This window comes from Tachyglossus aculeatus, chromosome X1 (assembly GCF_015852505.1).
Source record: "Tachyglossus aculeatus isolate mTacAcu1 chromosome X1, mTacAcu1.pri, whole genome shotgun sequence".
Taxonomy (NCBI): domain Eukaryota; kingdom Metazoa; phylum Chordata; class Mammalia; order Monotremata; family Tachyglossidae; genus Tachyglossus; species Tachyglossus aculeatus.
The window spans coordinates 79,081,252-79,108,730 of NC_052101.1; the positions used below are offsets into that span (position 1 = coordinate 79,081,252).

General features: G+C 44.6%; 1 protein-coding gene and 1 non-coding gene across 2 annotated transcripts in view; one reads left to right on the plus strand and one right to left on the minus strand.

Moving 5' to 3' along the window:
* The window catches only part of CACNA1D (calcium voltage-gated channel subunit alpha1 D), a 430,516-nt gene that overhangs the window by 312,698 nt on the left and 90,339 nt on the right, over positions 1–27,479 (minus strand). The window lies entirely within an intron of this gene.
* Positions 17,316–17,453, plus strand: LOC119920234. Its single transcript, XR_005447992.1, has one exon. It is a non-coding gene; the product is annotated as a small nucleolar RNA SNORA7 (small nucleolar RNA).

The following is a 27,479-nucleotide window of genomic DNA, read 5'->3' on the forward strand; positions in this document are numbered from 1 at the left end:
CATACCCAACCTACCTTCTCTTAATGCAAAAAATCCACCCCATCAACTCCACCCTCTCCACTGAACTCAACTCTCTTGCTCCCCTGATGCAGTGGAAAGAGCTCGGGCTTTGGAGTCAGAGGTCATGGGTTCAAATCCCGGCTCCACCAAGTGTCAGCTGTGTGACTTTGGGCAAGTCACTTCACTTCTCTGGGCCTCAGTTACCGCCTCTGTAAAATGGGGATTAAGACTGGGAGCCCCCCCATGGGACAACCTGATCACCTTGTAACCTCCCCAGCGCTTAGTACAGTGCTTTGCACATCGTAAGCGCTTAATAAATGCCATCGTTATTATTATTATTCAATAATCTGGTACCACTAACCTGCAGCCCTGGATCACCTCTATAGTACACTTCCTCTGTTCACATGCTCATGTCTCAGAGCATTGCTGGAAGGAATTCAAACATCAGGCCAACCTCTTCCATCTCAAACATCCTCACCTGGTATAAGTCTGTCCTTTTCTCTGCCCAACAACAATCCTTTTCCCCCCTTACTGACTCCCATGTCCATTGCCCGAGCCAATTGTTTCAGAATTTTAACTCCCTCCTTAAACCCTCAGCACGCCCTGCCTCCTCCATCTCTTGTCCCTCATGACCTTGCCATCTATTTTATCGACAAATCTTAAAACAGGCATGAACTCTGTAAAACCTTCACCGCACCTCCCCATTCCCACCCCCCCGTCAACACTCATCCTTCCCAGCTGCCTCTCAAGAGGAGGTCTCCTGCTTCTTTTGAAAATCACTACCTCTACCTGCACTTACAACTCCATTCCTTCTCACCTTATTAAAACATTTACCTCCTCCCTCCTTCCCCTGCTACCCATCATCTTCAATTGCTCACTCTCCAATGGCTCCTTCCTCTTGGATTTCAAACAGGCCTACATACTCCCATCCTAAAAATAACCTTTCTTGATCCCACTGCGCTCTCCAGTCATCACCCCATCTCCTTCCTGCAATGCCTTTCCAAACTCCTCAAATAAGGTACTTACACTGCCTTCAACTCCTCTCCTCCAATTCTTTCTGATTCCCTGCAATCTGGATTCCACCCCCTCCCCACTCCATTGAAATTGCTGACTCCAAAGTCACTAGTGACCTCCTTCTTGCCAAAACCAATGGCCTCTACCCCATCCTAATCCTCCTCAACTGCTAAGCAGTTATTGAAACTGTGGACCACTACCATCTCCTGGAAATATCTAATCTTGGCTTCACTGACACTGACTTCTCCTGGTTCTCCTCCTACCTCTCTAACAGCTCAATCTCAGTCTCTTTCACAAGCTCCTCCTCTGCTTCCCACCCCTTTAACTCTGGGAGTTTCTCAAAGCTCAGTTCTAGGTCCCCTTCTATTCTCCATCTACACCCACTCTCCTGGAGAACTCATTTGCTCCCATGGCTTCAACTACCATCTCTATGGAGATGATTCTCAAATCGACATCTCCAGCTCTCATCTCTCCCCTTTTCTGTAGCCTCACATTTCCTCCTGCCTTCAGGAAATCTCTACTTGGATGTCCTGCTGACACCTCAAACTTTACTTGTCCAAAACAGAACTCATCTTCCCACACAAACCCTTGCCTCCCTCCCGACTTTCCCATCACTGTTGACACCACCACCATCCTCGCTGTCTCACAAGCCTGCAACCTTCGCATTATCCTTGACTCATCTCTCTCATTCAGCCCACACATCCAATCTGTCACCAATTCCTGTCGGTTCGACCTTCACAACATTGCTAAAATCCATCCATTCCTCCCTATCCAAACTGCTACTATGCTGATCCAAACACTTATATCCCTCCTTGACTACTGCATCAGTTCCTTTGCTCACCTCCCTGCCTCTGGTCACTCCCCTTTGAAGTCCTACTTCATTCTGCTGTCCAGATAAATCAATTGTATTTATTATGTGCTTCCTGTGTGCAAAGCACGGTACTAAGTGCTTGGGAGAGTACAATATAACAGAGTTGGTAGATACGTTCCTTGTCCACAACAAGCTTACAGTCTAGAGGGAATAATTATGGTATTCGTTAAGCACTCACTCTGTGCCAAGGACTCTACTAAGTGTTGGGTGGGTAGATACAAGGTAATCAGGTCCCACATGAGGTTCACAGAGTGAAAAGGAGGGAGAACAGGAATTTAATCTCCATTTTGCAGATAAGGCAACTGAAGTCCAGAGATACTAAGTGACTTACCCAAGGTCACACAGCAGACAAGGGGAGGTAGGATTAGAACCCAGGTCCTTGGACTCCAAGGCTCATTTCCCTTAATAAAAAAAAGGTACAGTCCACATCTCCCCTCTCCTCAAAAGCCTCCAAAGGCTGCCTATCTCCACATGAAACAAAAACTCCACATCATCATCTTTACGGCAACAAAGCAGTTCTCTATTACCTATCCTCACTCCTAATAATACTACTAATGGCAGTATTTGTTATGGGCTTCCTATGTGCCAAGCACTGTACTAAGCAATGGGGTAGACCCTAGACAACAGATCGGACACAGTCCCTGTCTCATATGAGACTCCTAGTCTAAGAACGGAGGGAGAACAGGTATTGAATCACCATTTTACAAATGAGGAAACTGTGGCACAGAGAAGTAACTTGCCTAAGGTTATATAGCAGGTGGGTGGCAAAGCCAAGATTAGAACCCAGGTCCTCCGACTCCCAGGCCCATGCTCCTTCCAATGGGCCATGCTGCTTCTCATTACTCCTGATCCTCTCTCACTACAACCCCTTCATTCCTCTAACTCCAACCTTGATCTCATTTCTATTGCCATGTACTCCTCGCCATGCCCTTTGTCAATCAATCAATGGTGTTTGAGTGCTGACTATGTTCAGAGCACTGTACTAAATGCTTGGGAGAGTATAATACAATATAATTAGCAGACATTCCCTGCCCATACGAGCTTACAGTCTAGTGGGGGAGACAGACATAAATATGGATAATAAATAAATAAATAAATAAATAAATAAATAATATGTACATAATGCTGTGGGGTTGGGGTGAATATCAACTGTGATAATTGATATTCCTGCCTGGAACGAACTTCCACGTTATAATCCAACAGACTACCACTTTCCTCATCTTCAGAGCCATAGTAAATCATATCTCCTCCAGGAAGCCTTCTCTGATTAACCTTTCATCTCACCCCTTTCCTGAAACCCGTAGGCCCTGGCGTTCATACCTCTAAGGATTTTGTTATTCACCCCCCTCACTTACGGTCATAACCTTGCCCCTTGTTGCTTCCCTCATGTGTAATTTAACATCTGTCTCCCCCTCTAGCCTGTAAGCTCTCTGTAGGCAAGAATAGTGTCTACCAACTCTGTTGCATTGTGTTCTTGCAAGCACTTAGCAGAGTGCACTGTACACAGTAAGCACTCAATGAATACCACTGACTAATTGTTCTACCTCCTGCTCCCAACGCCTATGAATATTTTTTGCCTCTCTGTCTTCACCATTTGCTATGTAAGTTCCTTGAAGGCAGGTGCCTTCTCCAATATTTCACCCTCAGGTGGTGCTCCAAAAAATAGCTCTCCGCCCTCCTCTCAAGTGCTACTCCAGCCACCTGTGCTTCTGACCCCATTCCCTCTCATCTCATGAAATATCTCGCTCCATCCCTTCTCCCCTCCTTAATGTCCATCTTCAACTGCTCACTCTCTACTGGTTCCTTCCCCTCTGCCTTCAAACATGCCCATGTCTCTCCCATCCTAAAAAAAACCCTCTCTTGACCCCACCTCACCTTGTAGTTATCGCCCCACCTCCCTCCCACCATTCCTTTCCAAACTCCTTGAACGGGTCGTCTACACGCGCTGCCTCGAATTCCTCAACATCAACTCTCTCCTTGACCCCCTCCAGTCTGGCTTCTGTGCCCTACATTCTATGGAAACTGCCCTCTCAAAGGTCACCAATGACCTCCTGCTTGCCAAATCCAACGGCTCATACTCTATCCTAATCCTCCTTGACCTCTCAGCTGCCTTCGACTCTGTGGACCACCCCCTTCTCCTCAACGCACTATCCAACCTTGGCTTCCCAGACTCCGTCCTCTCCTGGTTCTCCTCTTATCTCTCCGGTCGTTCATTCTCAGTCTCTTTTGCAGGCTCCTCCTCCCCCTCCCATCCCCTTACTGTGGGGGTTCCTCAAGGTTCAGTGCTTGGTCCCCTTCTGTTCTCAATCTACACTCACTCCCTTGGTGACCTCATTCACTCACATGGCTTCAACTATCATCTCTACGCTGATGACACCCAAATCTACATCTCTGCCCCTGCTCTCTCCCCCTCCCTCCAGGCTCGCATCTCCTCCTGCCTTCAGGACATCTCCATCTGGATATCTGCCCACCACCTAAAACTCAACATGTCCAAGACTGAACTCCTTGTCTTCCCTCCCAAACCCTGCCCTCTCCTTGATTTTCCCATCACTGTTAATGGCACTACCATCCTTCCCGTCTCACAAGCCCGCAGCCTTGGTGTCATCCTCGACTCCGCTCTCTTGTTCACCCCTCACATCCAAGCTGTCACCAAAACCTGCCGGTCTCAGCTCCGCAATATTGCCAAGATCCGCCCTTTCCTCTCCTTCCAAACCGCTACCCTGCTCATTCAAGCTCTCATCCTATCCCGTCTGGACTACTGTATCAGCCGCCTCTCCGATCTCCCATCCTCCTGTCTCTCCCCACTTCAATCCATACTTCACGCCGCTGCCCGGATTGTCTTTGTCCAGAAACGCTCTGGGCATGTTACTCCCCTCCTCAAAAATCTCCAGTGGCTACCAATCAATCTGCGCATCAGGCAGAAACTCCTCACCCTGGGCTTCAAGGCTGTCCATCACCTCGCCCCCTCCTACCTCACCTCCCTTCTCTCCTTCTACAGCCAGCCCGCACCCTCCACTCCTCTGCCGCTAATCTCCTCACCGTGCCTCGTTCTCGCCTGTCCCGCCGTCGACCCCCGGCCCCCGTCATTCCCCTGGCCTGGAATGCCCTCCCTCCCCACATCCGCCAAGCTAGCTCTCTTCCTCCATTCAAGGCCCTACTGAGAGCTCACCTCCTCCAGGAGGCCTTCCCATACTGAGCCCCCTCCTTCCTCTCCCCCTCCTCCCCCTCTCTATACCCCCCGCCTTACCTCCTTCCCTTCCCCACAGCACCTGCATATATGTATATGTTTGTACGTATTTATTACTCTATGTATTTATTTATTTTACTTGTACATATCTATTCTATTTATTTTATTTTGTTAATATGTTTTGTTTTGTTCTCTGTCTCCCCCTTCTAGACTGTGAGCCCACTGTTGGGTAGGGACCGTCTCTATGTGTTGCCAACTTGTACTTCCCAAGCACTTAGTACAGTGCTCTGTACACAGTAAGCACTCAATAAATACGATTGATTGATTGAAAAGGAAAGGAATAAAATGGAAAGTGGAGATAGACTGTAAAATGAAAAGGGAAAGGGGGGGAGCAAGGGAAAAGGCGTGGAGAGGGAAAATAGGAGATGTAGCACTGTGGCTCAGTGAAAAGAGCCCGGGCTTCGGAGTCAGAGGTTATGGGTTCGAATCCCAGCTCTGCCACTTCTCAGCTGTGTGACTTTGGGCCAGTCACTTAACTTCTCTGTGCCTCAGTTCCCTCATCTGTAAAATGGGGATTAAGATTGTGAGCCCCACGTGGGACAACCTTGATTACCTTGTATGCCCCCAGCACTTAGAACAGTGCGTGGCACATAGTAAGCACTTAACAAATACCAACATTATTATTATTATTATTATGTAGGGTAGCGCTGGAGACCGACTTGCAAAACTAGTGCCACCAGAAGCATTCATTCACTCAGTCCCAGAGGTTTACAGCACCGCACGACTACATTATAGTGGTCCTCCCAGAAACTTCCAGGAATCCGTTGGGAAGAAGCCATTCCAGCTGCAAGGGCTACTAAGAGAGAGGAACACTATATTATTGCTTTTGGAAAGTAGCCATCACAGCTGTCAGGTCAACTCCCACCATTTAGATGAAAGTAGCACTGGAATGGGACCCTCAGCAGGCTAGTCGGATGTCAAAATGGAACCCTAAAATTTGCGATCCTCCTGCTTTAAGAGGCTTGTCTGGTCTCATCAGCTGTTCTGCGCCCCACTTACTAGGTATTGAAGTTGAATCAATCAGTGGTATTTAAGCCCTTACTGTGTGCCAAGCACTGCAAATCCTGGGCCTGATGTTTTCTTCTTTCAGACCACTACGGCGTTATCATAAACAAATATTTACTGAACACCAACTCTGTCTATGACTTAGGGCTCAACTGTTTTCCAGGGCCCTGAAAAAGTGAGTAGCCCAGCTGACTGACTCTATTGTTAAGAGTATTAACAGCAGGCATTTATGGGGTTGGAGGTGAGGGGAGAGTGGGCTTACCAAATGCAGCCTTGTCAGAGCCTGGAAGGGAGCAATTAGGAAATCAAAGTTAAATCTCAAGCAACAGTACTCATTGGGTACATATTGTTAACAGGACATTATACTAAGCACATGGACATGTACAGTGAAATTAAGAGACACAGTCCTTGCGTCTCATCTGTGGCTATTTGCCTAGAAATCTTTTGCATTTTCCCGTCATCTCCTGGGCCATATTTAGAATACCTCATAAATCAGTGGTCATACTCCTTTCTTTAATTCCTCCCCACCATTTCTGTCAAAGTACCCTATTTCCCTCCTACACAATAGATGCCATGCACCCTACTGAGAAGAATCCAAGCTCACAAGTGAACTCATTCATATGAGAAACTCCTCTTTTCTTACTGAGACTTACTGGCTGAACAGGACAGCTCCAATCAATTCCTGTTGAGAAAATTCTTTAGGAAGGTAAATCAATTAATCAATCAACCAACGGTATTTATTGAGGGTGTAGTGTGTGCAGGGCCCTGTACTAAGCGCTTGGGAAAGTACAACAGAGTTGGTAGACAGGATCCCTGCCCACAAGGGGCTTACCATCAAATGTCACCCACAGGGAATTCAATTGGCTAGCCAGTCTCATTATCCAAGGGCTAGGTCGTCAGCAGGGGAGAAAGGGTAAAGGTAAAGACTACAGTAGAGGCTCCAACTGCTATTGCTCCTAATATCACCCCTACACCCACCAACCGACCCACCAACACACACACTCCCTACTCTTATACTATTTGCTGATTGGCAATGCTATAGCTATTAAGAAGGAGCTGTGGGAGTCTCAGTCAACATAAAAGCTTAATTACCTGAAGTTCTTTCAACAACATCTTTGGCCAGCTTTGTCAAGTTTATTTGCTCTGGGCTGAACCTGAGACAAGGTGGGCCTCTGGAATGTAAGCTCACTGTGGGCAGGGAACATATCTACCAACTCTTATACTGTTCTCTCCCAAGTGCTTAGTACAGTGCTCTGTACACAGTAAATGCTCAATATATATGATATATCTATCAATGATTGATTGATTGATGGGCTTCAGACTGATTCAGCACCTTTTAAGCTGTTTTAAGAGTGAGCTGCAAGTGCAGTCAGAAAGATAGGAATTTATGTCTGAGCATTCATGGGCACCAGTACATTTTCATGCCTCCTATCACCAAATGTGATGTTCAAGCGATCTCTTAGTCTACTTCTCTCCAACCTATTTTGCAATAAAGCAGTTGCTGCTTCATGATTTTGCTGAAAAGAGCTTACACCACCTATTTAAATAATGTCAGAGGATCCAAGACAAAGTTCTGCATTCTGCATATGTTTTGTATTTTAACACTTAAAAATACTAATTTGGGATTCTTGTTTGAATGGGCTGTGCAACTGGAGAAGTTGGGCTGTCACTCATCTCCATGTAAATAGAACAATCACTTTTTCCTTTTTTTGTAAGCTCTGCCTCCTTCCAAAATGAAAGCAACCAAGATCATTAGTGTAATAGGGCTTTCTGACAGCATTCTTGGGCTCCTTTCCAGAGATTTGAGAATCTCCGCCTTTTCAACTTGCTATTGACATCTGAAATTTCCAAGAGAGAAGTCTAGGAAATTGGACCAAAGAATCAATGACAGCTTCTTAAAGACACCCACTGCTCATACCACTCCTCCCTTCAGCTTGATTTGTTTTGTTTTCTGTGAGAGAAGTAAGGAAAACAACTCTGAATGGTACCAAGTTTTCTCCCTGTCAAAGAAGAACAAACACACCTCTAATCAAACCTCCGGCAATGGGCTAACCTTCCAGGTGCTCACCAAAGAAATATCCACTGTGACATAAACCTTGAAGTACTAGATCCTCATCCTTTAAATCATTTAACTTTTCCTTCCTGTATTTGGCTAAGGGCTGTGCAGTACATTTTAAAATGGTAGGTTCCCTGCGTTTAAAAATCTTACCTACCAAAGCAGGATGATCTAGTGGAAAGAATGCGGGCCTAGGAATCAGAGGACCTGGGCTCTAATCACTGCTCTGCTCCTTGTCTGCTGTGTGACCTTGGGCAAGTCATTTAACTTCCCTGAGCCTCAGTTTTCTCACTTATAAAATGGGGATTCAATACCAGTTCTCCCTCCAATTAAGTCCCTGTCCCATATGGGGCTCAGCTTACTGTGGGCAGGGAATGTGTCTGTTACATTGTTGTGTTATACGCTTCCAAGTGCTTAGTACACTGTTCTGCTCACATTAAGTGCTAAATAAATAGAAGTCTAACCTGATTATTGTCTAGCTATCCCAGCTCTTAGTACAGTGCTTGGTACACAGAAGGCCCTACACAAATACTAAAAATGCTAAAATTATTATTTTTATTAGAGAACTCAGGTCTCTCTACACCATGCTGCTCAAGTCAGTTGACAATCACTGCCCCAGAATCCAAGTGGACTAAAGAATATACAGAAAGCTGGAACATTTTCTGCTGCTGCAGCCTGATGACCCATTCCAGGATTTGATGACTCTGTCCAACTCATGTGGCCCAGTTGCCTCCATATCCTAGCTACCACCAGAGAAAACTATACCCGTTCCTCTGGAGAACTCATTCACTCCCACAACTTCAACTTCCATCTCTACATGGACAATTCCCAAATCTACCTTTCCAGGTTTGACCTCTCTCCTTCTCTGCAGTCCTGCATTTTCTTCTGTCTTTAGGACACCTTTACCTAGATGCCCTTCCAACACCTCAAACTTAAGTTCAAAACAGGAGTTCTGTTCCTCGTCCTCCTCATCTTCCCACCCAAACCCCATCCTTCCCCACCTTCCCCAATGCTGCGAACACAAGTATCCTCCCTATCTCGCTAGCCTCTAACCTTGGCATTATGCTCGACTCATCTCTCTCATTCAACCTACACACTGTCAACAAATTCTGTCAGTTCTACCTTCACAACATTGCTAAAATCCACCCTCTCCTTTCAATCCAAACTGTTACTGTGCTGATAAAAAGCACTTATCCTATCCCTCCTTGACTACTGCTTCAGACTCCTCACTGACCTCCCTGCCTCCTGTTTCTCCCCACTCCAGTCCTACTTCACTCTGCTGACCAGATTATTTCTCTACAAAACCACTGAGTCCACATCTCTCCACTCCTCAAGAACCTCTAGTAGTTGCCCATCCACCTCTGTATCTAACAGAAATTTACAATTGGCTTTAAAGTATTCAAATGGCTTGCCTCCTCCTACCTTCCCTCACTGATTTCCTACTACAACCAAGTCAACACACTTCACACCAACACCAATTTACTCACTGTAACTTGATCTCGTGTATCTTGCCACCCATTCCTTACCTAAGTCTCCCCTCTGTCCTGGAATTCCCTCCCCCTCCGTATATCAATCAATCAATCAATCATATTTATTGAGCGCTTACTATGTGCAGAGCACTGTACTAAGCGCTTGGGAAGTACAAATTGGCAACATATAGAGACAGTCCCTACCCAACATTGGGCTCACAGTCTAAAAGGGGGAGACAGAGAACAAAACCAAACATACTAACAAAATAAAATAAATAGAATAGATATGTACAAGTAAAATAAATAAATAAATAAATAGAGTAATAGAGTAATATATGACATATACCACCTTCATTACCCTCAAAGTTTTAGTAAAATCACATCTCTTCCAAGAGGCCTTCCCCAATTAAGCCCTCCTTTCCCCTACTCCCTCTCCTTTCTGCACTGCCTATGCACTTGGATCTGCCCACTTTAAACACTTGAGTCACCTCACCCTCAGCCCCACAGCACTTATCCATAATTGATTTCTATTAATGTGTGTCTCCCCTTCTAAACTGTAAGCTCCTTGTGATCAGGAAACATGTCTTCCAACTTTTTGTATCGTACTCTCTGAAGTGCTTAATAAAGTGCTGTGCACCCAGTAAGCACTAAATAATTACCATCAACTGACTGAAAACTAACCCAAAACGAAGTTCTAAACTCACTTTCTGTCACTCACTGAAAAGTGTCAGACTTCCAAACAGCAACCCAGCTAATCTTGTTAAGACTGGGTGTCCTTTGCACCTTTCTAGGCCAGGAGGAGCAAGTCAAAGGGGGACTGTGCAGACCGTGCAGCACGATAATCAATTCCTTTGCACAAATTCTCCATCCTGAAGTCTCAGGATCAAGGTTCATTCATCCTTTTTGACAGGAGACCTCATCACCCACGCAGCTCCCTTTATTAGACAAAGACCAGCTGGGTTTAATTCCACAGTGGATTCACTCTTGGAGGGTTCAAGTGAAAAAGCCTGAGTGGTAATTACTACATCCAGTACTAATAGAGAAGAACTTCATTAACACAATAATACTCTTGCTTATTCAAGAACAATAGTTTTAAGTTCTTTGCAAAAGAATATATTTTAGTACTCAATCTATTTTGAAACATGGTCAATACTTAATATGAAGTTAATTATTTCCCCCTTGATGGTACAGCTCTTAGGTGGATAGACTAAAGCAACCACCTACCAGTATTAGGTTGGACCTTATGTGCAGGTTGTTTGCTCTCACAGCTTAATAAGCACCAAGGCAATGGAGTTCTCAATGCTCTGTGGTTTCTAGCATTTAGAGTCATAGACACTGGCCATGGTTGGGCCTGTCCTTGTCTTCGTTCCTTCTTCCCAGAATGTTTTTCTGCCCTCTCCATTGCACGTTCACTTTGCCAATCATTCAGTTTGCCAACTACCTTTGGGCTCAGGGCCCTCCTAACAGAAACTGTAATAGTATTCACTGAGCGTCTACTCAGTGCAGTGCATGCACCATACTAAGTGCTTGGGAGATGTAATAGAAGCACAAGAAACGTATCCCGCCCATGAGGAGCTTACCCTCTAACAGGGGAGACATTCAAAAATTTTCAATGTTTGCTTTATATACTTGAATACACACACACACACACTGAAGCTGGGTATAAATACATAAAGATGGGGGCTGAGGGTTTATAAGTATTGGGTACCGAAAATAATTTGGGAGAGGCTCAGTGGAGGAGGAGTGGTATTTAAGAAGGCTTTAAAGGTGGGATCAGATGGATATAGGGGAGAAAGGAGTTCCAGACCCTGAGGACAATATCAACAGGGGGTCATTGATGAGCAAGATGAGAGCTGCTAAGTTCCCAGAGTGTGCTTGGGAAGAAACAAGATTTTTTTTTTAATGGCATTTGTTAAGCACTTATGTGTCGACCACTGTTCTAAGAGCTGGGTAGATACAAGCTAATTAGGTTGGACTTAGTCTCTGTCCCACATGGGGCCCAAAGTCTAAGTAGGAGGGAGAACAGGGGAACTGAGGCACAGAGAAGTTAAACAACTAGTCCAAGGTCACACATCAAGCATTTGGCAGAACCAGGATTAGAACCCAGGTCCTCTGACTCCCAGCCACTCTCTTTCCATGCTGATTGTGAGCAGGCGGGGGGGGGGGGGGGGGGGGGAGGGGAAGAGAGTGTGTGTGTGTGTGTGTGTGTGTGTGTGTGTGTGTGTGTGTGTGTGTGAGTAAGTGTGAGAGAGAGAGAGACTCTTCTCACTGCCCGTTTTGGCCCTGGGAGTTTGTCGGTCACAGTCAGCTGAATGCAGACAAAGGCCGTTCAGCTCGCTGCTTGCTGTCTTCTGGGATTTGGGTGGGTGGGTCAGGGGGCGGTTCGATTTGGGCGGGACCAGCACCAGGTCATCCCCAGAATTGACGATCCCTGGAGAGTTGGTCAGCTCCAGGCCTCGGGATCAAAGGTCTGCCAGGGCCCATCTGGGGCTGGGGCTGGACCTGAAGGCTCGAGCTGGAGGAGTGAGTTTGAGTGGCTGTTGGTCAGCAGAGTCCCCAAAAGAGGTTCAGGATGACTGTCATGTGCTAGAAAGGGAGAACCAGTTGGGGGTGAACTCTGGGAGCCCTTCAGCCTCGACCCTGGTCACCGACAGCCTATTCTCCCAGCTCAGCTGTGACCCTCTGTTGCCCACAGCTCACCTATACATCTCTGCAGTCTGAGTTCCGGGTGGCTGTGTTTGTGCAGAGGAGGCAAGGCCTGCGGGTGGACAGTGTAGATGGACTTCATGGTACATCCCTGATTTGGAGGGGGGAGGGGGGCAAAGGTGGGGCCCCAAAGTGTAGGGAGGAGAAGTGTGTGTGTATGTGTGGAAGACCCCAAGTAGATGAGGCAGAAGGAAAATAGATTGTGCCTCAGTAGGATCAGGGTGGGAGTCCTTACTCTGTGTGTGTGTGTGTGTGTGTGTGTGTTCGTTCAATCGTATTTATTGAGCACTCACTGTGTGCACAGCACTGTACTAAGCGCTTGGGAAGTACAAGTTGGCAACATATAGAGACGGTCCCTACCCAACAGCGGGCTCACAATCTAGAAGGAGGAGACAGACAACAAAACAAAACATATTAACAAAATAAAATAAATAGAATAAATATGTACAAGTAAAATAGAGTAATAAATACGTACAAACATATATACAGGTGCCGTGGGGAGGAGAAGGAGGTAAGGCAGTGGGGATGGGGAGGGGGAGAGGAAGGAGGGGGCTCAGTCTGGGAAGGCCTCCTGGAGGAGGTGAGCTCTCAGTGGGGCTTTGAAGGGAGGAAGAGAGTTAGTTTGGCGGATGTGCGGAGGGAGGGCATTCCAGGCCAGGGGGATGATGTGGGTCGGGGGTCGACGGCGGGACAGGTGAGAAGGAGGCACAGTGAGGAGACTAGCGGCAGAGGAGCGGAGGGTGCAGGCTGGGCTGTAGAAGGAGAGAAGGGAGGTGAGGTAGGAGGGGGTGAGGTGATGGAGAGCCTTGAAGCCGAGAGTGAGGAGTTTTTGCTCGATTCATAGGTTGACAGGGAGCCAGATTTTTTTTGTGTGGGGGGGAGGGGAGGCAAGGGAGCTGACATAGAGGCTAAAGCCAATGTAAGGAGAATTTTCTTAATCCTGAAAGAGATGGGCTGCCTATGGATGCTTTTTGAGGATTGGGGAGGCGTTTCAAAAAGATGATCCGGGAAGTTACGTGGAGTATGGACTGAAGGTGGAGGAAACTGGAAGCAGGGAGACTGGAGAGGAATGCTGACACTGTAGTCCAATAATAATATAAGTCCTTGAACCAGGGCATTGGCTACATTGGTGGAGGGGAAGGGGTGGATGTGCCAAATGTTTTTGAAGAAAAAAAAAAATCAGCAGACTATCCCAGACTAAGCTCTTTATTTCCACTTTACCTCCTTCTCTCTGTACCAGCTAAGAGCTTGGTTTAAAGAGGAAAGGGTTTAAGAGGAAAGATGAGAAGTTCAGTTTTGGAAATGTTGACTTTGAAGTGCCAGCAGTCTAACCACGTGGAGATCTCCTGGTGGGAAGCGGAGATGTGGGATTTGATAGGTGGGGAGAGGTCAGGGATAGAAAGGTAGATTTGTGAGTCACCTGCAGAGAGTTGATAGCTGAAGTCACAAGAGTGGATGAGTTTCCCAAGAGACCAAAGAACTGCTAGTCTTAACACCCTGGCTCTGCCCAACCCCGTTACATTTACATCTCTCACACAATCACACCACACTCTCACCACATGCACACACATAGGGAAAGTATAAGATGTGTTGTGATTATTTTGTCCATTTACAGATGAGATAAATGCAATACAACTTTCAATTTTTCAGAACCTGGAACAATCTGGCTGCACACAAATTCACTACACACCAATGATCTATTACTCTCGGACACACGGATGGGTTTACTCTTCAGTAATTAGTGGTATTTTCCATTTTGTCTCTTAGTATCACAATTTTACTGAAGCCTCTGCTAAAGGAGAGCCACCCCTCTCTTAATTGCCATCTGCTAGATTGGCCTATCTGCCAAAGTTGTCTACTACCAGCTCGCTTCTATAAAATATCTTGTCAATATTAACAGGGGGTTCCTGCCTAGGGATTTTAAGCTGCCACACAGGGATGTAACTGAGCCAAAATTCAGAGACTACAGTACCACCCTGATTTGCATATCACCCCAGCGCCTTTGGGTAAGAAAACCAAGCCTGATTTCTGTAGAGTGGCCAAATAAGGCCAAGAAGAGATACCTGCCCCAGGAGATTACCCTAATAAATACTAATAGCTATGGCATTTATTAAGCACTTATTACAAGGATATGAGATCAGACAGTCCCTATCCCAAATGGGCTCACAATTGACCTAAATCCCCATTTAACAGATAAGGAAACAGAGACCCAGAGAGGTTAAATGACTTGCCCAAGGTCATACACCAGGCCACTCGCTTTGGTGGGAATAGAACCAGGGTCATCTGACTCCTGGGCCTCTGCTCTTCCTATTAGCATCACCCTGAGAAAACTAGACTTGGATGAAATGAACCTGCCACAAGAGAAAAGACAGGTTGTAGGCTGTGAATCCTGCTGTGGGTGATCCCTGAAAAAGGGACAGCATCTAGCTCAAACAGTAGGTAGTCCCAGCCCCTCGTAACAGAAAGACAGATCACAAAAGGACTTGCTTGCAAACCTAAGAGCAATGCCATTTGTGGGAAAATGATGCCACTACAGATGCAGGAATATAGCACTTACCATGGGGCAGCTATTGTGACTGAAACACTTAACTAATGCCACTTTCAACAGACCAAACATTTTTGTTTGATCACTCAATTCTATTAATTCTGAGTCCATTGCCTGTGAATATTTTCATGTCTGTCTCCCTCAGAGTGTAAAGTTCTTGGGGTCAGGCAACATGACTTGAGCTTCTGTTCTATTCCCAAGCACTTAGTACACTGCACTGCATTCAGTAAATGCTCAGCAAATACCATTAGTACCACAGAGTTGGACAACCAGCCCAGTAGCCATGCCACCTCTAAGAGGAATGCTGCTATGAAAGAGGTCATTAAAATTAAAAAATGTATAAGTTATGGTATTTGCTAAGTGCTTACTATGTGTCAAGCACTGTTCTAAGCACTGGGGCAGATATGACCATCAGGTTGGACACTGTTCTTGTCTCATATGGAATTCACAATCTAAGTAGGAGGGAGAACAGGTACTGAATCCCCATTTTACAGGTGAGGAAACAGAGGCACAGAGAAGATAAGTGACTTGGCCCAAGGTCACCCAGTAGGTAACTGACAGAGCCAGGATTAGGTTCCAGGTCCTCTGACTCTCAGGACCCACTAGGCCATACTCATTCCTGACCAGTCAGCAGTAGAAGAGTGGTCCTTCCTGAAAAGAGATTTGGGTAAATAGGGAGTGATACTGACTCTTCTGGGCTTCTAACTACTGAATAATAATAATAATAATAGCATTTATTAAGCTCTTACTATGTGCATAACACTGTTCTAAGCACTGAGGAGGTTACAAAGTGATCAGGTTGTCCCACGGGGGGCTCACAGTCTTCATCCCCATTTTACAGATGAGGGAACTGAGGCACAGAGAAGTTAAGTGACTTGCCCAAAGTCACATGGCTGACAAGTGGCAGAGCCAGGATTTGAACCCATGACCTCTGACTCCAAAGCCCGGGCTCTTTCCACTAAGCCATGCTGCTTCTCCATGGTATGAATGGTACTTACTATCTTACCCTTGGATCTGTGATCTTTGGGCAGTTGGTATTCGCCCCACTCCCAACTCCACATTATCTTTACATTATATATTGTAAATAATTTATCAATGTCTGTCTTCCCCCTCTAGACTGTAAGCTTGTTGTGGGCAGGGAACATGTCTGCCAACACTGTTGTATTGTGCTCTGCACACAGTAAGTGCTCAATAAATATAACTGATTGACTGATTCACCTTCTGGTCCATACTGTTATCTGGGGAAATTGAGGTGTGGATCTTTGTGCTCTAACACATAATAAACTCAACTTGTCTCATTCTTGTGAATGGGCTTGCATCTTGAGGTCTCCCAGTATAAATGTCCTAAGTTTCTAGGTGGTAACTTGAGCCATATGCTGACAGGAACTCCTAGGTGATAGACCTAACCCTTCCTACCAAGAAGGATAAAATTACCTCACGGCACCACTTACTTTTTTGTAATATTTGGGGAGAGACAGAGTCAGAGAGACTTGGGTATTCAAAGATGACAACACTGACACAAGAATATGTCCTCCAAAATTAAAGCTCTAAATGAAGCACAGAAACAGGTAACAAGATCACTTTGAAGCCAGGTTGTTGTGCTAATGTCAGAATTACCCAACAAAGCAGCAATATAACATACCTCCTTCAAATTACCAATGTCAACTCCAGGTCTTCACTAATAATCCACACCAAAAAAAAACCCACCTCAGAGCTCCAGTCTGCTACCACTATAATCCAAGCACCTAACCTAGCCTGTCTTGATTACTGCAGCAGCCTCATTGCTGAGCTCCCTGCCTCTTGTCTCCCCGACTCTTGTCCATATTTTACTCTGTTGCCTGGATCATTTTTATACAAAACTGTTCAGTCCATGTTTCTCCAGTCCTCAAGAAATTCCAGGAGTTGCCCATCCACCTCCACGACAAACAGAAACTCCTTAACCACAGGATTTAAAGCACTTAAGCACCTTGCCCTCTCCTACCTTGCCTCCCTGATTTCCTACTACAACCCAGCCTGCACACTTAGCTCCTCTAATGCCAACCTACTCACTGAATCTCAATCTCATCCATCTCGCCTCCTACCCCTCAGCCATGTCCTGCCTCTGGCATGGAATGTACTCCTGCTTCATATCCATCAATCACTCTCCCCACCTTCAGAGCTTATTAAAAGGACATCTCCTCCAAGACGTCTTCCCCAATTAAGCCCTCGTTTCCCCCATCCCACCCTTGGACTTGGATCTGAACCCTTTATTCACCCCTTCCTCAGCCCCACAGCATTTATGTACATATCCATAATTTATTTATTTATATTGATGCCTGTCTCTCCCCCAAGCTGTAAACTCATTGAGGGCAAGAAATGTACCCATTCACTCTGCTATATCGTACTCTCCTAAATGCTTAGTGCCCCTCTCAGGGTCACACCTGGAGAGTTTCCATTACTCTACCAGTCTCGAGTACGAGAGGGAGAGTCAAGCAGAGTCATATCCATTCCATTCCTAGTTTGGGCAGTGGCTAGTGAGTGGAAGGTAATCTGCTACAAGTCAAAACTCACCTGTGTCGGGCAGCAGCAGCATGGGAGAGAGTCAAGGGCGGAGACTCAGGTTTGCTGCGTGGAAGGAGGCAATGGTAAACCAATTCCATATTCTGACCAAGAAAACTCTATGGATACACTACCAGAACGATTGCAGATGGAGGTGGGGCGTTCTGGGAGAGATGCGTCCACGGCGTCGCTTTGGGTCGGAGATGACTCCACAGTGTAAGACAAGACAAAGGCTTAGTACAGTGCTCAGAACAATAAGCGCTCAAATACTACTGACTGTATGACCAAAAGAAACCAAATAAAGACATTTGGACTTTCCATTCAATACAATAAAGTGGAGACACAAAAGACTTAACAAAATATTTAAAAACAGTGATTTTTCTCTTTTGGATAACAGCTATGCCTCATATAATCATAAATCTACCTGACAGTTGAAATATCTTGGTTTTTCAACTTCATTCAATCAAACTATAAAAGCATTATCGTAGTCTCATCTTGAGGATTCTGAATGCCTGTGCTTATCTGTGTTGGAAAACATTTGAACTTTGAAGTTTCTCAGCAAGTGCTCTTGAATCAGCAATGTACGGGAACTTGAGCAGTGCAGACTGTTCATTTATTCTTTCCCCTGTTCAAACCATACTTTCCTCCCCTCTGTGAAAAACAAGTAGCTCATGCTCCAGTAAATGAGATCTGAAAGCACATTATACAGATATAAAAGAGGAGCATCTGAAGCACTTCAGGCCCCAGGATAAGCTAACCTTCAAGTGCTTAAAAGTATTTCACTTGGACTAAACATGAATATCAGCTTCCAAAATGTTGAATATATTATGTGCTGCATTCCTCCACTCATATCTGCTCTATGTGGCCAATATATGTCAGCCATTTTGCCAGTTTGGGGGGCTAAGGGGTGAGGGACCTAGCAATGGCATAGAAAGGATCCACTGTGGTTCAGAGGCTATGATTCTGATCCCCCCCATCACCGCCAAAGACATCAACCATGCACAGGACTCAATGTAAGCATAGTGCGTGCACACACCCTCCACCCCCCGAAAGGGAATGTTCCCCCAGTCATATAGCACACAACAATTGCCGCAGACATCCAATAGCATTGAAGATTCCCTGCCCACTGAGGGGTGCTACTTCCTCTAACAGGTTTCCTGCTCCCTGGGGATTCACCACCAGCATATCCTAATCCTGGGAAAAGCTATCTATAGCCCTGATTGGCAGGATTCAGAAGGTAGGCTAATGATGATGATGGCATTTATTAAGTGCTTACTGTGTGGCAAGCACTGTTCTAAGCACTGGGGTAGATACAAGATAATCAGGTTGTCCCACGTGGGGCTCACAGTCTTAATCCCCATTTTACAGATGAGGTAACTGAGGCACAGAGAAGCTAAGTGACTTGTCTAAAGTCACACAGCTGATAAGTGGTAGAGCCACAATTAGAACCCATGACCTCTGACTCCCAAGCCCGTGATCTTTCCACTAAGCCATGCTGCTTCTCTTGGCTAAAATGGGGAATCACTCCAAAACTAAGTTAGGAAAAAGCATTACATCAGGGATCGAGGAAATGGCACAAAAGGCAGAGCACAGAGGCAGGCCGTTCCATCATTTGTGTTGGACAATGCAAGGCAGGGCCTGGTTGCCTAGTGAAAGCTCGGCAACCTACCCAATAATAAATTCTTATTATTTTATCCCAAGAACCTGACTCCTCATTATTAGGTTCAGCATCGGTTTGGCCTCGGCAACAGAAACAAGGTACAAGAATGCTACAAAAGAGAAAATAATTAACAGTGCAAGAATTCTAGGTTATTATAGGTTTAAATTTTAGGTTCAAAAATCTGGCCATAGAATGTTTTTTCACAGTTAAGACCACTTCGGCAGTTTTTTCTTAGTTTTCTTAGGATGGCATATTTTCTTTTCTCCTAAAATATTAGATCTTGCCAAATCAGCAGAGTAATCAAGATACCGAAATGTGAAAGTGACAATAAAAATGAGCAATGAGATTTACGATACTATGTTCTGGTATGTGAGGATGTTATTTCACTGCTTGAAGAGAAATGAAACAAGTATTTCATCATAAATAGTTTCTTGATCATTGACTTGTGCATTCTAACCATAATGATATATCCATGGGCACCATTCTTGAGGGAGAGGGGAGGCAGAGACAACAAGCCAGCATATCCTTAATGGTACTACAGATAGGACAGCCATACATCCAGTATTATACCGGAAAGCCTGGTTTTCTGCTGGTCTGACCCACCTATCTTTATTTCAACCATTTTTATTTTAAGTATCCATCCTTCCTCCAATTCAGTTCCTGCCACCAAGATCCATGGCTAGCAAGTGTCATCCGTGTACACAGGAAGCTGGCAAGGGAACATTCCGATAGACTCTGAAGCAAGTCAGGGCTGTCAGGGGTCTCCACAGAGAAACACTCTAGGTTCACACGGTCTCAAACGGACTTCCACAGTGGTACATATGAAGTCATCACATTGCACTGTGTGCCCAGTGCAATGCATTTAACGTCACATGCGTCTGTGAGTTCAGTATCCCCGGGGGCCGTCAGTGACTGCCCTAAGAACAGGGCAGGGGCCTGATGGGGCTTTTTATTGGGATGTTGATGGGAAAATCAGGGTTGAGTAGGGAACCTGTGGAAAATAAAGATAAGGGAGACAGGTTCCTGAAGTAGAATATAAAATTTCAAGCTTCCTGCTGGGCTTGGTTGTAAGAGTTACAGCAAGACAGAGCTTGGGGAAGCAGACGGTATCCAATATTATAAGGACATCGGCAAAACAAACAACTCAGCAGAAGAAAAAGTTGCACTTAAAAGGATACTAGGTTTTAAGGGCTGTGGCTGCTGCCTCTGCCTGTGGCTTTTGCTTCCAGCTTTGGCAAATCATCCAGTTCTGCCACTCATTCATTCATTCATTCAATCGTACTTATTGAGTGCTTACTGTGTGCAGAGCACTGTACTAAGTGCTTGGGAAGTACAAGTCGGCAAAATATAGAGACAGTCCCTACCCAACAAGGGGCTCACAGTCTAGAAGGGAGAGAGAGACAACAAAACAAAACATATAGACAGGTGTCAAAATTGTCAGAACAAATAGAATTAAAGCTAGATGCACATCATTAAAATAAATAGAATAGTAAATATGTACAAATAAAATAGAGTAATAAATCTGTACAAATATATATACAAGTGCTGTGGGAAGGGGAAGGAGGTAGGGCGGGGGGGGATGGGGAGGAGGAGAGGAAAAAGGGGGGCTCAGTCTGGAAAGGCCTCCTGGAGGAGGTGAGCTCTCAGTAGGGCTTTGAAGGGAGGAAGAGAGTTAGCTTGGCGGATGTGGGGAGGGAGGGCATTCCAGGCCAGGGGTCGACGGCGGGACAGGCGAGAACGAGGTACAGTGAGGAGGTTAGTGGCAGAGGAGTGGAGGGTGTGGGCTGGCTGTAGAAGGAGAGAAGGGAGGTGAGGTAGGAGGGGGTGAGGTGATGAAGAGCCTTGAAGCCGAGAGTGAGGAGTTTTTGCTAGATTCATAGGTTGACAGGGAGCCACTGCAGATTTTTGAAGAGGGGAGTAACATGCCCAGAGAGTTTCTGCACAAAGATGATCCGGGCAGCAGAGTAAAGTATAGACTGAAGAGGGGAGAGACAGGAGGATGGGAGATCAGAGAGGAGGCTGATGCAGTAATCCAGTCGGGATAGGCTGAGAGATTGAAACAGCAAGGTAGCGGTTTGGATGGAGAGCGAAGGGTGTATCTTGGTGATGTTGTGGAGGTGAGACCGGCAGGTTTTGGTGACAGATTGAATGTGTGGGGTGAATGAGAGAGCAGAGTCGAGGATGACACCAGGTTGCGGGCTTGTGAGATGGGAAGGATGGTAGTGCCATCTACAGTGATGGGAAAGTCAGGGAGAGGGCAGGGTTTGGGAGGGAAGATAAGGAGTTCAGTCTTGGACATATTGAGTTTTAGATGATGGGCAGACATCCATATGGAGATGTCCTGAATACTGGTTTTTCGGCAAGAACGTTGTGAAGAAATTAGGGAGCATTCATAGTTGAATGCACGCCTATTTGGATAGCAGTAGATGAAATAGAATTTATTGAGGGCCCATTGGGTGCAATAAACTGTACTAGGCACTTGGGAAACTACAACTGAAGCACAAGGCGGAGTCCATGCCTATAACATGACTCTGGGGTATCAGAAGAAACAATATATGTGCATGTGCACAGCATCAGACACCATGAGTACTACAACACACGTTTTCCTCACTGTGGGGTTTTGTAAGAACAGGATTATTCTACTCTGCTGTTGTTGTAGATATCCAGGGAAAAATAAGATTGATGTAAAGCCCTTTTAAAGGGCTTACAGAGCAAGAGGATGAGTTTAGTCAATCAATCAATTGTCTTTATTGAGCGCTAGGTGCAGAGCACTGTACTAAGCGCTTGGAAGTTTGAATCCCGGCTCCACTAATTGTCAGCTGTGTGACCTTGGGCAAGTCACTTAACTTCTCTGTGCCTCAGTTACCTCATCTGTAAAATGGGGATTTAATGTGAGCCCCATGGGGGACAACCTGATCACCTTGTAACCTCACCAGCGCTTAGAACAGTGCTTTGCACACAGTAAGCGCTTAATAAATGCCATTATTATTATTATTACAATACAACAGAATTAGCAGACACATCCTGCCTATAATGAGCTTACAGTCTGGACATGGAGACAGACATAAATATGAATGAATAATTTATAATATATAATTAAATGTGCACTGTAACTCTGCCTGTGTTCCTTCTTCTCAAGCCAGTGTCAAACAAGAACATAAGAATTTTCAAATGGATGATATCAACAGTCCTTACAGTCCAGTAACCTAACTCCAACAGTTACACCAAAGAACATCTGCAGGAATTTTGTTATGACTATCCTCCTTGACATCTACCCGCAAAGGTTTGGTAAGTATCTAACAATCCTAACTTTTCATTTTAATAATCCATCAGTGACGATCTATTGTCTAAGAATAGATCTAAATCTATCTTGAGCCTACCAACATCTTTTTCTTCTAATGTGTCATCTGAAATAAACATTTTATTTGCCCTCTCCTCTGACTGAGAACAATTGTTTGTAAATAGAATGCAGGTATTTTGGGCTGACAGGTTTTCACCAACAAATTATTAACTCAGTTTTTGAAACCAAAGTCTCTTCTCAATCAGAGTCTATTTTGCTAACCTGGAGGCACTATTCAGTACCCAGGTTTCAGAGCATTCTCCTTTCAATAGGAAGGTTCTACTAAGTTGGGAGAGAAGGAAGTTACAATGAAATAGTCATAATGAACTAGCAGGATACTGGGAAAATCCCTTGGACCAATGTTTCAGTGAGCCTGTTTGGCTCATGTTAGGCCACACTTGGTACTAAGCAGATCTTCACTTGCTTAAAGCCAGTTCATTCATTCATTCAGTTGTGTTTATTAATAGTGATGGTATATGTTAAGCGCTTACTATGTGTGAGGCATTGTTCTAAGCGCTGGGGATGATACAAGGTGATCAGGTTGTCCCACATGGGGCTCACAGTCTTAATCCCCATTTTACAGATGGGGTAACTGAGGCACAGAGAAGTTAAGTGGCTTGCCCAAGGTCACACAGCTGGCAAGTGGTGGAATGGGGATTCGAACCCATGACCTCTGACTCCCAAGCCCTTGCTCTTTTCCACTGAGCCATGCTGAGCACTTACTGTGTGCAGAGCACTGTACTAAATGCTTGGGAGAGTACAATATAACAATTAAGACAGTGGCAAATGGAAGAAAAGCTGTTACTGCTGAAATCCTCCCCCACCCCGCCCCCGGCCTTCATGCTAGTATTTCCCAGTAATGATACTAGACTTTAAAGAAAATGGCATCCAGTCCTTGGTTGGGCATTAAACTAAGAAACATGCATTCTAAAGTTTCCTAAACCAAAGGCCAAGGTTTCATTGACAGGATTTCATTGCCCAAAATACAAAGGCCATTTTAAGCGCTTAGTACAGCACTCTGCACACAGTAAGCGCTCAATAAATACGATTGATTTTAAAAATTATGTAGTTACAGTCTCTTGGGAAAGATGGCTTTCCCCCACATTTGCCTTGTGGGGAAAAAGTGTTATTTAAGCTGTGTTATTTCTTCAAGTGCCTCCTTGTAGGAGAAGAAATTCTGGGGAGTTGGGTTCCTAGATCACACTGAAAATTACCTGGGCTGTTGCAATTTTAAAACCATTTAGAGAGAATTAAAAAAACCCCAAAAAGAAGGTGAATCTGCTTGGTATAAACCAGACAAGAAACCTACACTATTCCCTTAGAAAGAATGACACAGTGCCATCCTTCTAAAGAAGTCAAACTGAACTAATGATCGAGGGAATAAGTGGGGAATGAAGCACAAAATAGGATGATTTGAAAAGAGGAAAACAATACCAAAAGAGAAAAACATAGGCGTTGATACAGCTTTAAGTAAAAGGGTGTCGAGTCTCTGGTTAGTAAGCTTCTTTTTATTTTTGCTTTTGTAATGTTAGCATTTCAGTCTCAGACTCCTAGGCCCTGTGAAACTACTCCTTGGGAAGATCAAAAAGAACAGCCAGAAAGAAAAGATAAAGAACAGAAATGCATGATCTTAACAGGAGCTCCTGCAAGCTACAAATATTTTCAACCTAGCTAAACCCCATTCCCCAGGCTCAGTCTGTAACCATATCTCTGAGATTCTGCAATGCTCTACAAATGTTTAATGCATTCTACTGCATTTGCCAGAGCTTGCTGAGCAGAAGCCTTAGCAATGGGTAGTAAAATGCACCCAGATATAGCCCATATCCGACTGAACTCAAAAAAACTCTTTTTTTTTTCCTTTTCAAATCAGAATGGAATTCTAGTTTTTTGGTTGATGACAGAGGTTTTTAGCAAATCTTATACAGGGGTTCAATATATGTCAACAGCCAACCACAGGAGCGAGGATACTAAATTTGGGAGAGATAACTGGAAGGAGAGCTTTTTGGTTTGCTTTTTTTTTTGTTTTGTTTTTTTACAGACTGCCCTGACCTTGACACCACCTTACAGCTCCCTACAGGAGTAAGATTGAGGAATTCACCACACGTTTAACAGCCAAGCTGAGGCCCTGAGGTCAACAGTACTGAGACTTCTTTAATAAGAAAAATACTTACATTTGTAAAGGTTAACACACTGATTTGACTTTAGGTATATTCATCAGTTTATTCTTCAACATGCTTGTTGTAACACTCACATACCCAGACTACCCTCCTGGACACAAAACCGGAATCTTTTTTTGTTCTGCTCCTGGCAGTTATGACTGATAACATATTGCAATTTTTCTCGGTTATGCAAGATGTTCATGCATGCTGAAAGAATGTAAAGCTTAGCTCTACAGCATCCTAAGTGCTTTACAATAGCACTATTATTTAGAGTGCTGCTCTCTGAAAAGTCCCATCGCTTGGGTTCCCAATAATTTAGGCGTTGGTAAGGAGAGAATTTAGCCCAAAAGGCTTGAACCTCATCAAATAAATCTCTTCCAAATGCCATGTTCACAAAGCAGCTTGAATTTTTATACATGAATAAATGGCAAATACTGCACGTAATTTAGACTGTGGTACATGAGCTGAGTAGGTGCCATTGCACCTTGAGTTTTATTTATTAGGATGATATTTGTTACATGCATACTATGTGTTAAGAACTGTTCTAAGCACTGGGGTAGATACAAATTAACCAGTGTAGACAGTTTTATTTGCCACGTATAAGCATTTCAGAAGGAAAAATATCAAAACTTTTTCACGTCAACAGGCAATTGAGTTCCACAAGTACCTGGCTAGATCACCTAAAGCAATAAATTCCATTGACTCTGAAGTTGATTATATTGAATACACCATTCTGCATTGAATATAGCTGAAAGCTCAACACAATCGAAAGGGAATTTTATGCCTATTCAGCAACCATCAGAGAGAGAATCTCAAAACCCAAAGCTATCATTTTCATTTTTAAAGATATCTTAAAGAAAGAGATAGATATTTATTTATACACACACGTAACAGACTGTCCAATAGCCAAGCAATTTCATTATTATGATCATATTACAAGCAACTCCACTGCAGTGGACCTAACTGATGCTCTATTTTCAAGAGGGGACATAACAATGACTACACCTATGGGGTAGAAATCAATATGCTACATGAACTGACCAACCAGTCTATCACATCTTCTCTAAAGTCTCTGTTCATGCAATGTCCACATTAATGGTAACATGGGCTGCCTAGGGAAATCAATTTCCACAACAATTACAGGAAAAAAACCTCATCTTCTCCTGGCCGAGACCATGGATTAGCAAATGTCTGTTTCACTGTTGTGAATGTATGCAATATTTTCAACTAGCCACAGAGTTGGTCGAGAATTTATAATCAGGCCCACGATCGATATAATTCCTATTTCCCCATTCTTGTGAGAGCCCACTATGGAGTAGCCATCTCAGGGCAAGCACTGGGTGGATAAGATTTTTTCCAGGGAAGGCCAACTCACCCAAGTGGGTGCTGTGTATTTTCATCTAGAAAATTTTGGCCCTCTTCTCAGCCAAGGCTCTCAGAAAGCTTCACAGTCAGAAAACTGCTCTGCAAAGATCATGATAACATGAAACAGAATTTAAAAATAGTACCAGGTACTGCAGGCAGCAAATATGACATCCCAGGAAAGGATAATCTTCATGTGTAAACACTGTCAAAGTGATTGTCAGTCATGCATTTGCCTTTTCATCCACAGTCAGGCAAATGGGTAAAATCTCCCTGCCAACTTCTAGTTCAAAGATATATACAATAATAATTATGGTATTTTTAAAGCACTTACTACGTGCCAGGCACTTTACTAAGTACTGGGGTGGATACAAGCAAATCAGATTGGACACAGTCCTTGTCCCACATGGGGCTCAGAGTCTCCATCCATCCCCATTTTACAGATGAGGTAACTGAGGCACAGAGAAGTAAAGTTACTTGGCCAATGTCACACAGCAGACAAGTGGCAGAGCCAGGATTAAACCCATGACCTTGATTCCCAGGCCTGTGTGCTCTCCACTAGGTCATGCTGCTTCTAATTGTGGTATTTGTTAAGTGCTTACTACGTGCCAGGTACTGTACTAAGTACAGGGGTGGATAGATGCAAATCAGGTTAGACACAGTCCTTTTCCCACATGGGGCTCACAGTCTCAATCTCCATTGATAACAATGGCATTTATTAAGCACTTACTATTTGCAAAGCACTGTTCTAAGTGTTGGAAGCACTGTTCTAAGCGCTGGGCATGTATGGATTTATACAGGAATAAGTGGATGGCAATGAGCTCTTACTTGGATCTAGTCACGGCAGGGAGCAAGCTTTTATCAAAAGTATTCAGGGACAGCCCCATTCCCTCCGTGAAAGACTGGGCCCTCCCACTTTGGAACCATGGCAGGTTCCTTACCAGGCCTTCGCCGAAGGCACTAAAGCAAGCTAGAAGGGGCACTCTCACCCTTAATAGGATCCAGGGCCAGGTTAGAGGCTTCACTCACCCTCGCCCAGCTTTAGGACCAATGTTGTTTGGAGGTTTTTTGACCAACATGAAATTTTCATGCCCTTCTTTGTTGTGCAAGGGTGGAGGAACATGCATAGGCATTGTCTAGGCACCATGGGAAGGTCCAAAAGATGAGACTCCTTGTCTGAGTCTCTGTACTCTTTCTCCTCTAGGTCTCAATCACTCTTTTCTCCTTAGGTTTTCCTTCTTTCTTTTTCTCTGGATCTCTATTCTTCACTCTCTGCTTCTTTAGGTGTCTGAACTCTTTCCCCCTCCTCAAGAGCAGGGACTGTGACTTTTTAATTGTACTCTTCCAAGCACTTACTACAATGCTCTGGCCTCAACAGAATCTCAGTATACATATCTCCCTGCTTGTCTCTTCTCTCTGTCTTCCTATGTCTTTTCTTGGTTCTCTTTTCTGGATTGAGCAATCATATTTGAGTGCTTACTATGTGCAGAACACTATACTAACTGCT